The sequence below is a fragment of the Artibeus jamaicensis genome, unplaced genomic scaffold, assembly GCF_021234435.1.
Source record: "Artibeus jamaicensis isolate MK-2021 breed Jamaican fruit bat unplaced genomic scaffold, CSHL_Jam_final contig_482, whole genome shotgun sequence".
Lineage (NCBI taxonomy): Eukaryota > Metazoa > Chordata > Mammalia > Chiroptera > Phyllostomidae > Artibeus > Artibeus jamaicensis.
In genome coordinates, this window is record NW_026521857.1 from 10,823,708 (window position 1) to 10,839,111 (window position 15,404).

General features: G+C 39.9%; 1 long non-coding RNA gene across 1 annotated transcript in view; it reads left to right on the forward strand.

Annotated features, from left to right (window-relative positions):
- LOC128627898 (uncharacterized) overlaps positions 1-15,404 on the forward strand; it is a 337,323-nt gene that overhangs the window by 283,707 nt on the left and 38,212 nt on the right. The window contains exon 6 of the long non-coding RNA XR_008392191.1: positions 8,166-8,232. This is a non-coding gene — a long non-coding RNA (uncharacterized LOC128627898). The remainder of the gene's footprint in view (positions 1-8,165; positions 8,233-15,404) is intronic.

Genomic DNA, 15,404 nt, shown 5'->3' on the forward strand with positions numbered 1-15,404 from the left:
GACTTCACTTCTGTCCAGAACGTTTCAGCTTTGTGTTTTCATTGTGATAACAGTAATAAACTTAGGTAAACACATTCGGAGTCATGTGAATGGTAATGCTGTAACAGGGTCTTCCCGGGACCCTTCAGCACTGGTGTTTACCTTGGTGCCCCCTCCTAGGTAGTAGTCTCTCTTTCTGGCTAATGATTGATTAATAAGTGATGAGCTCCTACCAAGTTTAGGCTGGATGACACCCTTTTCTGATATAGGTTAGAGAAGAGTGGTGAGGTAATTGAGCCACCCTGCTGTCCCAGTAACGTAAGCACCCTTAGCTCCAAAGAATGTTGGCTGTAGCCCAAGTGCCACAGTCAGGCTGCGGGTAACAGATCTGCAGCATAACCTCATCTATTATATTCAGTTAATACTTAATATTAATATTATTAAATAGTTTTAGTTAAATAGTGTTGTTTTGTAGCTTTTTGTGAGTTTTTCTTAACAGTTTATTTTGGCTTTGTAGTTGTATAGGACTTAGATGCATCAGGAGCTTATTCCTAGTTGTGGTTTTGGTACATATTTTGAATACTGAGTAAAATAATTTAGGTCACTGCTGGGAGTATGAGTAAACTTTTGTAGATTACCCCAGTTTGAGAAGCGCTGGTCTGGCGTGCGACAGACGGGCCAGGCAGGGCGGGTGCTGGGATGCAGGGTGAACGCGGCATGGGGAGGGAGGTGCGGTTAGGATGATAGATTTGATGGTCGGGGATGAAGAGGCTTTGGGAAGCTCTTTTGTAGGTGTTTTTTGTGAACAAAAAGAGCCTAGAAAAGGATTTCAGTAGATTCTCCCCAAAACTTGATCAGCTTCCCAGTTTGGCCTGCACCTGGCACCCTGGGTAAGTTGGTAAACAGTGGAAGAGCCACCTCAAAATAATTTGACGTCTCTCCCCTGGATTATTTCAAAACCAATGCATTTCTAAAGTGATTCATTATGAAAATTGAGGTCAATGATTTCCATAAAGAAAGGTGAAGTGGTGTCAGACCCTTTCCATTTAGCTACTGGCAGGTCCAGGGGTCAAAGGTGGGCCCTACACTCGTGTGGCGAGCAAATGGAATCAGCAGTAGGGAGACAGGAGGGCGGAGGGGCAGGCAGACCGTGTGCCTCCTGCTGCCCATGGATTTGCTGAAGCCTCATGCTAATGCTGAATGCCTGTGCTTAAAATGTTATCGAGATAAAACTTTCCTTTTTATATCCTTTAGTTCTTCATTAAGTGATCTCACTTTTAGTTGGATTCAGAGAGGAGTCGGCTTTATGTCAGTTTCTGAGACAGGGAGTGTGTCCCCAGGTTCCCCTGTGGGTCACACATATTTGCAGGAAAGGAACTTGAGCTAAATGACCTTATACTCTTTTAATTTAATAGAGATGTAACCCTAAGTCTAAATAAAAATGCCATTCTTTAAAAGATAAACATAGCTTGGAAAGTTAACATAGTGCTGATTATCTCTATGAAATATTACTACATAGAAATAACAATGACAGCAGGAAGTAAAGCATGAGATGTTATGATTTCTGGGCCTTTTGGCACGTTAGTATGCCAGGCAAAGACGTATCCTGCAAAATTCAGGCACTTTTATAATATTAAGAATGTTCTAATCAGACCAAAAAAAAAAAGAGAATCTCACTTGTTCGAATAAATAATTGCCACTAGATTTCGTTAGAGAAGATGTCACATTGTTTAAGGTTCTATATATGTGTACAAGTATTTATGTCTTATGTATTACATATATAATGAGTAACACACATTTTATATGTAGTGTCACATGTACAGTGAGAAACTTTTCAATATATTTTGTAAAATGAAATTAGTTTTGTTTTTTGTGCTCACCATTACATCCATTTTGTTCCCACACCCTGCGGTGGGGAGAGCTGCCGTGGGCGGAAATCCAGTCTTTCCATCTTTGGAGAAGGAGACCGTGTTCTCGGGAGAGCGTTGCCTCCAGTAAGGCGATCTGAAGGTGGACTCGCTTTACAGCGTACACTTGGCCACTTCCACGTTATGTCCGCGTCCAGTACCAAAAAGCCGTCCTTCTCGAAGGACAAGCATAGGTTGAGAAGGGGTGGAGGGGAGGGAATGAGACTTTGCTTTTAGAAAGAAACAATACTGAAAATATGTGGGATTAACTAACTCCAACAAAAGTAAGTCACCCAATGAAAATGTAAAATATAAAAGATATTTTAGAAGGCATGAGACCAGTATGAGAGCTAAAGATAAAAAAGAAAGTGATGTTGAGTTTGAGAAGACTGGGAGAGAAGACACAGATAAAAGGAAATGTTACCAAGTAGGTTTGGGTTTCGGATCTTTCCTCAAATGACATCCATGAAGACTTCATTAAACTAATTTACATTTATTTGGTAACAAATGAATTTTTGAATGTGTTATTTTAAGAATTTCTCAGCTACAATAAAATAAAAATGCATACTGTCCCCCCATAAAGCATTCACTAATGTTTTAAATAAAATGAAAGAACAATTAATATCTAGATTTGCTTTTAACAATGTTTTCCTTTCATCAAGAGACAAAAACTGCTTCCCTTCACGTTTAAAGTGATTCTGTATGGACTGGCCTGTTCATATTTCACGTGATGCTCAAACCACATTTAGATAAAAAATATAAATATGGGCAAATGAGTAACAGTGCAACACACACATAACTTCCGCAGACATGCCAGTACCAGCATTATGCTTTAGATTGCTTAATGGATTTCCCAGTGATGACTTGGCCCAGGCACTGCCAATGTATCTTATAGTAATCGTTGTAACAGCATAGAATAGCATCGGAAGGAACATGGTGGAGGTTGTATGTGTGCTGGTTATTGGCAGTCATAGCATTTGGGGTAAGTCTTCCACTTAGATCATGTGGAAGTAATAAAGTTAATGTCTATCGTGTGCTTTCTGTACTAAGTGGTGTTGAGACAGTGTCTTGGGTGTTAGCTGCATTGAAACTTCACAGCAACACAGTGGACTAGATGTTATTTTATCCCCAGTGGTCAGATGAAGAAACCAGTGAAGCTCAGAGAGGAAGTTTGCCCCAGGAACCTAGTACCCTGCAGCTAGCATTTGAATTTAAATCACTTGCTGGAGGGCTTTTAATCAGTCCTCTGTTACTGCTCAAGGACAGGCAGGAATACTAGAGATATAAGTGGGAGGTTCGTCCCAAACAAGCACCATTTAATTTGGGGTGACCTATTCAGAGCAAAGGAAAAACACCAGTATATGGGGGAGTTTCAGAGGAGATGAAATTTTATTTTAAGTGCTGAGGGATTAAATAGAATCAAAGATTGAAGGTTCTAGCCCAGGGAACGGTCCAAACAAAGCAGGGCAGCAAATGTCTGTTCAGGACATGGGGAGGGCGTGAACTTGAGTGGAGGGGTGACTTTCTGTGGGGGAAACACTGGAGTATCAGATCTGCATTGCTCATTAGAGCTGTGAATGTATATTGATGGTGTTAAGGGTATTTGGGGTCAGATTCTTAAGTCTTGAATGCTGAGCTCAGAAGGTTGGAGCTGTGTTTCCCAAGCTGTACGTATTCTGTGTAGTCCTGGTATCCCATGAGGTTCCTTGTGGAAATGCGTTCCGTGGTAAAATAAATGTAGGGAACTCTTCACAAAGTTTCTACAGATTTCTCAGTCTTGCATTTACCAATTTATATGGGTTCCCCAGAAGGAAGACTCTGAGCACATCATCTTTGTCTCCAGGAAGACCACGAACAGCTACTCTGCCAGTTCTCTGTTTTATGCTGTTTGGGAAACACTGGCTCAGACTGTGCCTTGCAGGGTGAGGCAGTAAGAAACATTTCTGAAGAGGGCAATAATGAGAGAGTGTTACTTAGTTTTATACCAATTAAGTGAGTCTGCAGTTTTTAATTCTCTTTGGCATAGATCAAAGCAGCTAATTTTTAAAAAAAACAGAGAAGTCCTAAAATTTCATGTAATCCCAAAGTCATTACTGGAACTCATTTTGAGGGTTTTTTAAATATATTTTTTAGTATTTTTAAGAATTTAAATGCTGAGCTTCTGGTTTCTGTTGCTCTCCTTATTGACACTGAGTTTGAAAAAGTCTTTTTCCTTGTTGATCTCTTTTATCCAACATCAGCATTGCACTGGACTTTAGAAATGTAAGAGGTTTGAGGCCAGGGTGGGAGAAGCTCAGACACCCACATTTCCTGTGGCATTCTCCACACTGCTTGTGTGATGAAGAAGGGATTCACTAGGCCCTCGTGTGCTAGATAAGGCCACAATGGGGCCAAGGCCGCTGCCAGTCTCTCTGGCAGCCATTGATCAAGCTTTTAATGCTGTTTCTGGCATCTTGCTCTTAAAACTCGATTCTGACAATTTGGTCTGGTAGAACCATGTGACATGCCTAATATTTGTGTTCTACACTGTCAACTCTGGAACATCACAGGATCGTGGGAGGTTGAATCCCAAAACTGTTGGGATTCTTGCTACCCAAATCAGATAGCAAGTAGGTGTCTTAGGTAAAATTAGCCAAATGCAAACATTTGATCCAGAAAATGTTGGCAGAATCAAAAATGCAGTTAACTAGTTATTGTAGAGGCCTTCGATTAAAATGTATTCTTTACAAATACAGGTTGAAACATCAATTTTTAATGAAAGTTGTCATGCTTACCAAAGATCGTGTGCCAGATGCTTGTATAATTTTTTTAAACCCAGATTTAGACCACAATCAGCAAAAATGAGAGAAAAATTAGGAGGGGGAAGTACAGAATGCATCCTATAATTTTCTTAAAAGAAATACTGCATTTTATCCAAACTCGACTTTAAAAAGTAGATGTGAATCAGAAGTACTTTTTTTTTACATTAAAAAAAAATTTTTATTTAGTTATTTTTCAAGTACAGTTTTCTGTTTATTTCTCCCATCCCAGCCCACCCCTCCCCCATGCACCCCACCTCCCTCCTATTTAGAAGTACTTTAAAAAAAAAATGTCCAGAAGGAAATGTTTGCAACTTGTATGTTAGTATCAGTCATTCTATTTTTCTCTGGTCACCCTAAATGGTCAAAAGTTTCTCTACATCCAACTGCAATCTTTTTTATTTAAACTATCCTTAGAAAGTGTTTGTGTGTGTATGTGTGTATATTGCTGTATTCTTTTGGTTTGTTTGTATTTGGTACTCTTGGAAATTTTTGAAATAATCAAGACTCACTTATGTCATAGACAGTGTTTACTGTCTTTCAACAATAGTTTACTTTTTGGGGTTAATAGGACATGTGGCGTTGGAGCATGTATTTGAGCAATAGGATGGACAGCATCAGGGTAGAGTGTGAGGCACTGAAATCCTTCTGCTTGGATTCAGGTCCTGGCTCCATTGCAGACTAAGGATGTAACTTTGGGCAACTCACTGAGTCTCCCAGGGCCTCGGTTTCTCCTTCAGTAAAATGGGGTTGGTGATAATCGTACCTACCACATAGGTATTTTGTAGATATTTAAGTGCTTATAACAGTACCAGAAGCATAATAAGTATTAAATTGGTTAGCTGTTATTACTAAACAAGTAAATAACAAGTGTTAGGCATTACTTTTAGATTTTCTTATTTGAAAAAGTAGTTTCTCATTTTTGGTGGGGGAGAAATGAGGCAGGAGGGCAGTGTAATTTTTTTGCTGATGTTTTTTGTAGTATCTCTGGGATGTCTTCACCTGGAAGATAGGACATGACTATTATGTTTTATTTATATGCAGATGCCGTGTCATTTTCCTCCAATGAGCTTCAGAACTCTGGACAGCTGTGGAAACAACTTCTAGCTTTGTGTTCTCCACCAGAAGCTCAAAAACAACCCAAGTGAACATTTACTTATCTCTCTAGTTTGAAAAACCTTCTGTGGCTCTTTGACACTGCATTTCACAGTGTTTGTGGCCCTAAGAAACCATCAGCTGTATGTCAGTAGCTGTTATTGTGGTTGTCAGGGGTGGGGGAAGGGGTCAGTGAAAATACCAGACCCTACATACCTGTTGGTGACTTTGGGTGGTTTTTTTTGGTCATGATGTTGAATGATTAAAAATCATGTTATAAGCTAAGCTAACCATAATTTATTTGTAGCTAAATTCCACAGGACTTTATTTAATGCTATTACTAACCATAAAGTTGATAGTTTGATATTCTAGGATGACTTTTGCTCGTTAGATGTTAGTCTTTGAAATATTTTGAGAAATATGTTCCCTCTATAAGTCCAATCTCATCTTTGAAGCATTTCTAAGTTCTTTGGTTTAGAATATTTCCTGATAGTTTTCCACTAAGTCAAAAACTGTGATGTGTGTTTGAGAAATTCTAGAAATTTTTCAGCTCATGGGCCCTGGATTCTTTCTCTAAATGGTTTCTCAATGCCTGTATTGTTATTTCAGTTTTTTCTCATAGTGCTGATTTCTAACCTTGGCTCTTCAGTCTGCAGAGCTCACCTTTGCTGTCTCCTCTCCAGAAGATACTGCATCCAAGTTATACTATCCCCATCTCAAGTACTGCATCTTTAAAACAGAACCATTTCTCAAATGATGTCCACTTTCTTCCTTCCCAATGCCTCAGTAATGACATCCTGAGCCCAGACCATTTTTAACTTTCCCTATCCTTTATCCTCTTTTTCCATACAATCACTCAAATCTTTTCCTTCTTCATGAGTACTCTTTCTTCCCCCACCATCTCTTTTTCATCTTTTTTTCTTCCTACTAGGTCAGGAACTCATGGTTCCTGCCTAGATTATTGTAACAGCCTTCCAACTAGCCGCTTCAGACAAAGGTATTCATTCCCGTCTTCCCTGGGTGGCTTTCGGATTCAAGCCTATAGTGTATGTTTCACTCCTGATCTGACACTAAGCCTGGGTCTAAGTAAAGCCCACACTCCTCAGTCAGCTCGTCTTCAGCTGGCCCTCCCCTCATTGGCCGTTAACATCGTCTGTACTGCAGCAAGAATTTCTTTTCTATGCTCATGTCATAACTTCCACCACCCCAGGCTCTTTCTTAGGCTCTTTAGTCCCAGTCCTTCGGAAGCTCCTCTCCCTATGTGCGCACCCATGTATCCTTCATCCATTTTTCGTGGACTCCAGTTCATGACTTTCCTTTTTTCTTTTCTCTGTCTCTCATTTATTGCCTTGAAGAATACTTAACTCTTACTTGTAGATTTTCTAAATATTTGTATGTTTTGCACTTTTATATTTCCATGCTTTTTATTTTTCACTTAATCAGTTTTAACTCCCTCAGCGCAGGTATTATTACTTACGTGTGTATTTTCCATCAGAATGATTTATATATTAGGCACTAAATAAAAACATGTGGAGTGAATCCATGGTTAAAATTTGGGGGAGTCAGCATAAGCACAGCTTTGCTTGGGATCCGATGAGATGTTATGAGGCAGCATTCATAAGTACATGCAGACATAAGGCAGTGCGATGAACTTGGGGTGTGTTTTGGGCTTCTCTTGATACAGTGTTCCATTCTGGAATATCAGTACTGTGAGGGCTTCTTGTGACCTTCAAAGCTTAAACAGATGCTGAGATAGATGTATTTTCATAATAGGTCTTCCTAATAAGACCTGATTTTCTCATATGTTTGTTTATTTACATCCATTTCACTAGGTCTTTTATTTATTCACTGCGGGTACTTGCTAGTCCAAAAGCTTATTAAGATAAAGGTGCTATTTTACTGTCACCTCTGCACGACAATGGTCTCCATTATGGGGCTACAGAACCTTCTCTTTACATACCTTGACTGAGGACAGAGATGGTATCATAGTCCGTTGCACCTTCACATTAAACCTCGCTGCCTTCCCGTGTGTCAGCCCTCCCAGATTGTCTAATCTGGGACTTCACATTTCAACTGGTACTAGCCGTGATCATTTACAGGCTAGAGGGGGAGCCGCTTGGATTCTGCAAGAGAGCATTGTACACCTGAGTTTTGATGGAGAGGAATACGGAATCTATAGCTGGCTTATAGCATACATTGTCTTCCCCAGATAAATCTATATCCTTTTAAAATTTTTCTGCATTTCTTTTCCAAGGTGTCTGTTGGGCTGTTTTCTCAGTAACATACTGGGCTTCGTTCTCTCTTTGTAAATGTGTATTTACTGCTCTGCCAGAGTCTAACTTGATATCCTCACATTTCAAAACTCTGCCTTCTTTTCCATCATCAGGTCATCCTGCTGTCCAGTCCACCAGATCTCCTCAAAATTAACAGACCCAAAAGGGAAATGGCTAAAGGTAAGAATTTTTTCCTCCTCTTAGAAAATTTCTAATACTTTTACTTTTAAGTGTTGCCAGTGCAAGGGTTTTCTTATAAGTGGGTGGCATGACTATGGTTCCAAAATGTTGTTTTAAGGATATTAAAAATTTAGGGACTTTTTTTTTTTGGATTCCTTTCATAGTGATGGGTCAGGAGGAAGAAGATAAGAATATATTACAGATAGCTTTTTTAAACATCTCAAACATTTTTTACCTTTTGAGTTTTAGCTTGTGATTGTCACCCCTGACAGGACCCATCACTACCTTAAATTCAACATAACCCAAAACAAACTCATTTCTTTCTGTTCTACCATAACCTTTTCTTTTAAATATTATACTTCAAGGATTGGTATTATCCTTTACTGGCTGCCCTCATGCCCTACCAGCCACTCGTTCCTTATTCAAGTAATTTTCCATGTGTTCTAAATTTTTTTCTAATCTTTCTCCATTTTTCCTATTCTTACTATCTGGTCTTGGCTGGGTTAATTACCTTCTTACTGGGCTATTTAGTCTACTGTGGATAATCCTACCCTGCTCCCACTCTCCCAAAATAGATCTCATCAAGTTATTTCCCTAATGGGCTGAAGAGCGCAGTCAAAGCTCTTTAGCCCTCCCGGTCCCATCTGTGTTATTTCCATAGTCTTCCCACACCTGGACCCATTGATACCGTGGTCTAGTCCTGATCCAGTTCCTGATCCCATTCTGATTGAGTCAGGATGCACGTATGTGTTTTCCATCCCTCTCATACCTCTTCCCAAGTCCAATGGGCACTTAAAATTAAGCAACGATCCTATACCAGAAATTTGGTGACCCAGTGATGTCCTCTGAGTTGCTATATCTCTCCTATTTTTCCCACTAGTATTCAGAGCCAGTTCTCTTTCCCCACGTGTCATCATTTGGTGGCCACGATTTGCATTTCTTCCATCTGTCTTGTATTAACTTATTCTGTGCTTTTATCAGGTTACCATTATCTAAATTTTGGCCAGTTACTCAGTTCAATGCATTAGCTTTCTTTCTTTAGGGCTTCAGCTTGTACTTCAACTTCTCCTTGATAGTTGAGGTGCCTTCCATCTGAATTATTTTTATTAGGACTGGTGATTGTGATACCCAAGAGCACCTGAGAGATGATTCTTTGCTCACTGTGTGCATGTTTCCTGTACTCCTGTAACAAATTGCCACAAATTTGGTTGCTTGACACAATGGAAATTTAGGTGCCAACAGGAATGGTGTCCCACCACAGGCCTACGGGAGCATCTGTTCCTTATCTTTTCAGCTTCTGGTGGCTGCTGACATTCCTTGGCTTGTGGCTCCATCACTCCAATATCTATCTCCCTGGTCACATTTCCTTTTCCTCTTCTTTCTGTAATCACATCCCCTTCTGCTTGCATCTAATAAGCATACTTGTTACTGAATGTAGGGCCCGGCTGAATAATCTGGAATAATCTCTCCACTTCAAAACCTTAATTCAATCATGTCTGCAAAATCTTTGCCATAGAAAGGATAACATTGACAGGTTCCAGACATCAGATCCCGTTTTCTTTGGAGGCCCTTATTCAGTCTACTGCACTTTCTTTTACTCACCTGCTGTTTCTCCTAGAAACCCAAGTCCTGACCATTTCTGAGTCATGGTGGAGCTTGTCACGCCCTTTAGCAGAATCGCTTTCTACCTGCCTCACCTACACGTAGAGAAGGAGCCGCAGCACTGCCGTCCATTCCCTAGAGTCTGTCTCATGCTAGGGGCAGGCACTGCCTCCCCTGCTCTGTTCATTTTGCCTCAGTCTCACATCTTGAATTATAGGAAATAATCAAGTCCCCTTTCAAAAATATTATCCTGGGATGCTCTGTCCCTTTCTCTCTCTCCCCCTCCCACAAAGACCTTGCAACTCATACCATTCCAGACGGTCTCCATGGTGCTTCACTTGGTTGGGACAGACTGAGATGAGCCCTGAGACATGAGCCGCTGTTTCTTTACCTAGAATGCTATTTTTTTCCTTCTTCTGTGTGTGGTGAAGTAGTGTTTATTGTGTGAGATCTCTGGAAATTTCTTCAACTGCACCCCTCTCCTTTTCCATGCAGAATTAATTACTTATTTGATCTCTTCCTTGTCGCATTCTGCTTATACTTGATTCTAACCCAGTGTATTCTTTTTCTTGTGTCTAAGTCTCCTGCTTGCTAGACTGAGTTTCACAAGAACCAGGAATAGGATATTTCTCATCTTTTTTATTGTAATCTGACACATGACCCACAAAAAGGTTATAATGTAATATAATATAATATAATTAATATAATTAATATAATATAATACAATGGCATTTATTTGGCCAATTTCAAGTTTTCCATCATTCATAATATTTTAGGACATAGGAATATTTAATAATCTCTTAATTTCCTATAAATTCCCAAATAATTGTTTTTTTAGGTGGCCATGTACAGTTCATTTTGGGTATTGTTTCTGGTATGAATTGATTAAAAATATTCTGCATTTAAATTTTATTCACAGTGAACGGGTCATTACACTTAACCTTCTGGGGAACCAATTTTATTTTAATATGAGATTTTACTCCTTGTGAAAAACTACCAATGCAACATCACTTGGTTGTCTTCTCGTAGATCTAGACCTTTAAACAAAAACCTGGAATTTTGTTTGCCAGGATTGCCTCTTTTGATTCATTGGCTATCTGTCAAAACAGTACTGTTTTTTTCCTTATCCCTGGCTGCTTTGTTTGGTGTGAGTAGATCTGAGTTTCAGCATTATTTCCCCACCTTTTCACTGGAAGCTGTGGGCAGATTGCCCACCGCCTCCCTGATCTGACATGTATGTAAATGCGGGCTGAGTTATTGGCCCTGTTGCCTAAGTCTAGGAGTTTTGTAGGGGGTGCTGGTGTTTTATTACATCGCATGTCTTATATTGATGAGAAACTCAAAGGGCTTTGGGGATTTTCTTTCTTGGCATCTAATCTTCTGATGGCTCTCTGAGGTGGGTAGTGTGAAGTGTTATCTCCATTTTGCAGATTTTATAACAGAGGTATCGCACAACTTGATGTAGGCCCCACAGCAAATCTGGGGCCAAGTGGAAGCCATCTCCTCAGTCTTTCAACCTCCATTTCAGTGATCGAGATGTCAAATGATTTAATTTTAATTTTAACACCTATGCCATTGTGGTTTTGCATGAAATATTATTGTTGCTACTCATATGGTCGGTCACCAGTACTCCAATTTTAACATTATTTCTCTATCTTCTGCATCCTATAATCCCTTCTCATTTGTTACACACACACACACACACACAAATATACTTCCTTATATAATAAATATATAAAATGTACTTTGTGTATATAATAAAATATGCTTTAAAATAATATACATACAAAAATGATATCTGTAAAGGGGTTACTTGATCAAGGGACTACATGTACATATGAGATTTCAGCTTTATCAGCTTATTTTATGTTTTGACTAACTTTTCTGTCAGTTAAACATATTTTATAGGCATTAACTAGAGATCAAGAAAGAAATACTATAAACTGAACAGCAGGTACTCTGTGAATCTATTAATAAGTGAAATAGATTTTTAAAATTTAATTCTTCTATGCAAATGAGATTAACCCCAAAGTGAGCTTATACTGTAACTTTCATATACTTTTCCTAAAATGTTACGATTTTTTTTCTCTCTCAGAAGATAGTTAACCCAATTTTGGGGGATTTAAAATTTTACTGCAAATGTATGTATTTGATCGGAGTTGCTGGAGTCTTTAAAGGGACTGTCCCAAGGGACTTTGTGTCTGCATTGCTTCTTTCTCTGCAAGGCTTCTTTCTTTTGGAGACTGAATTTGAAATGCCCCACACTCTTTTGCCAGGTGGCATTAATTACACTACTGCTTCTAGAGCACCAAGCTGCCTGGCAGGAAAATCTCCCCAGTTTCTGGAGTCTCTGAGGCACAGTGTTAGTTTATTGCTGTGGAATGGTGGTGAGGCAGGCTCTGACAGCTGCCTTAGGAATCAGCCTTGAGACCTCCTTGTGATTGTCCTAAGGCCCTAGAGGGATTTAGAGCACCTGGTGGGGGGGATGCAAGGCGCCACCCCTCTGCTTTGTCAGCCTTTCCTCCCCGGGCTTCTGAGCACCACCCAGCTGCAGTATTTTTGCCTTGAAACCATTTGGAGCTGCTGGAAGAGAGGCCACCCAGAGCTTCTGGGAGCAGCTGCGGTTGTAGGTCTCCTATTGGCCAGAGCAGAGAAGGTTCTCACTTATCTGCACTGAACACGGGTGGCCGTGATCCCTTAGGATAATGTAATTTCTCACTGTCTGGGGGTGGAAGCTATTGTCCTCTTTCCCAGCTTCTTGTTTGAAGTAGTTTTGTTAGTCTTCCGGCTCTGCTGACTCACAGACACACACATAAAAACTCCCTCCCTCCCCCACCTCTTCCCTCCCTCATCCCCATTTGATGGCTTTTGAAATGACTAAGAAGATAACAAATCTCTCTGCCAGGGGGTAACAGCTTAAACAGTAAGTGGAAGGAACTGTTCACACAGGTCCACAAAGTCTGAAAAACTTCATCCAGCCTTCCTCTTTCACTGCTAACTGTTTGCTTTCTCTGTTCCCGCCCCCCTCCTAACATTCTGGCTGAGCCATAAGCCGAAATGTGGCTTGCATATGATTACAGAGGCATAATTCACATTGGGGAACTTTGAAGATGAGCAAGTTGAAGGATTCCATCTTTGTGTCCCCGACAGAAATTTGTTACTTCGAAGGAACATTTTAAAACGAAGGTGCTTCTTCACCTTCCTCTTTCACTTGTGCTGCTGAACTGTAATTAAAATGAATGAAGAACTTGATTCCCGGTGTGTGCACCTGGGCTCTTTGTAGAGTCTCTCTTAGCGGTTGATGGATTTCTGAAGCATAAAATCAAGCTTATTCACAAAAGAAGCTTATAGTTTTAGAAACCACATAGATGGGAGTACTATAATTTTGCAAGATTTGGCAGGCCACCAACAAACCCAGTAGCCACAGTGACCAAAACTAAAAATGTGGAAAGTCAGCTTTCCTTCTTAATTACTTTTAGACCATGTTAGCACATTCTCAGGGTCAGAACAGCATTTTCAGTACTTAATTGTAGGGATGTCTTTTCTCACAATTAAATAATTTTCTTATGTTTTTTTTTAACACAAAATAGGGCTTATTATTAAATGAGCAAAAATTGAAAGAGTGTGTAGACAGCATTTCTACCAGGTAGTATTATAAACTCTTTGATTAGTAACATGTACTGTGTACAATTACTCCAAATATATTAAATATGTTAATTCCAAATATATTAAAATCCCATTTTGTGAACATCGCTCACTACTTGTCCAGCTGAATGTCACTTAACTGATAACATGTCTACCTTCTCAATGGTTTTTTACACTAAGATGCAAAAATAGTCTCTGTTTTATTGTCTATTTTATTGTCATCAGTTCATGAAAATACTGCCAATAGGGCTGGAAAACAAAATTTTCTCATATTTTATTTCACAGTTCCCTGGGCCCGAGGCCTAATTATTCTTAATAATTTCAGAAGGGATTCTGTACTTGGGCTCACCATTGGTTTCTGGTCTGTCTTAAAATAAGCTACAGACTGATACAGATATTCTGCCAGTTTCTAGGCAATGAAAGGTCCTGGAAAGTAGGTCATTTTATGTTGGTGGTAGGTATGATACCCATTTTAGATGTTGTATGTATGTGTGTATATATGACTTCTGTTATTTGTGTTTGACATAAATCTATGTAGCTCCTAGTACGAACATCAGGAATCTTCAATTTCCCTAAGGCTTATCTCCCGTTCTTGTTCCTCGAATGCAGATTATAATGAAGGCAGACTCTGGCTGAAAATGCCGGACATCTCTGATAGAGTAGGAGCATTTGTTCCAGGCCTCAGGGGATAAAGGCAGACGCTTGTCTTCCAGCTTGCCCCGAAGCCCCTGAGCCTTTGCTGATTGAAGGAACTGCCTTTATGTGCAGGATCTTGTCTGCAGCCTCCCACAGTTTGTGGGGAGAGAGTAGGGAGCAGTGGGAGGAGGGGGATAAATTATTCAGCCTCTGCTAAATGTCAGGCACTGTGCTGGGTGCTGTGCATACATTCCGCTGAATCTATACCACATCCTTGACAAGGAAATATTTTATAAATGATGCAGCACAGAACTTCTGAGCTCAGACACTGGGATCTGACTGTCCAGGTTTGATTCATCACTTTGCTCTCCTTCAAAGTATGAGGCCCCACAGTGCCTCAGTTTCCCCATTTGTGAAGTGGGCATAGTAACAGAACCGGTTTCTGTTGTTTGGTGTTGGGATAAATAAATTAAGAATTGTAAAATGCCTAGAAGAGCACCTGCCATACACTACTAGGTTGATGTGTGTGAAATAAAGGGAAGAGAAACTGGGTGCAAATCCGACCCTGCATCTCTTTCGCCTTGAAAAAAGGTGATCTTTTCACCCCACCACTTGCTATACTCCCCCTTTTCCCTTCCTAGTCACTTTTGAGTCACCAGATCTTGAGTCAGTCAGTTTTCTTCCTTTCCTTTTACCTTACCTGATCAGTGTGGGTTTGTGATCCCCATATAATTCTTGTTTTTCCTTTTCCTTGTCTTGGTCCGGCCATTCTGGGGCTATTTCTCAGAGCTTAAACCATGAACACTGCATGCAGGCAGGTGATAGGGACTCTCCAAATGACTTGGGGGTTGACCATTTTAGTTCCATGCTCAATTTCATAAGGATGGACTAAATGATCCTTTACTGTTTATTTTTTCAAAAATCTTATTTTTCAATGATAAGTTAACATGCAATATTACTTTAATATCAGGTGTACAACATGGTGATTAGATATTTAGATACCTTATGAAGTATCTAAGCCAACTTCCCTCTTTACAACTCTCTTTTAAGAAATGCTGCTAAATATGGAGAATGTATGTACACAGTCCTTACGCGTGACAATGAGGAGCATAACATTGGTTGTGCAGTGAGGAAAATACAGAAAGGGGTTGATTGCGCTTGCCTCAGTCCATGGTAAGTCTAGTACCCATCACTTTGATGTTTCTTACTGTTATTTTGCATTGGTTCTTTTCTTTTCTCAAAAATGGAAGCATCTTTGCCCTGGCCAGATGGCTCAGTCGATTGGGGCA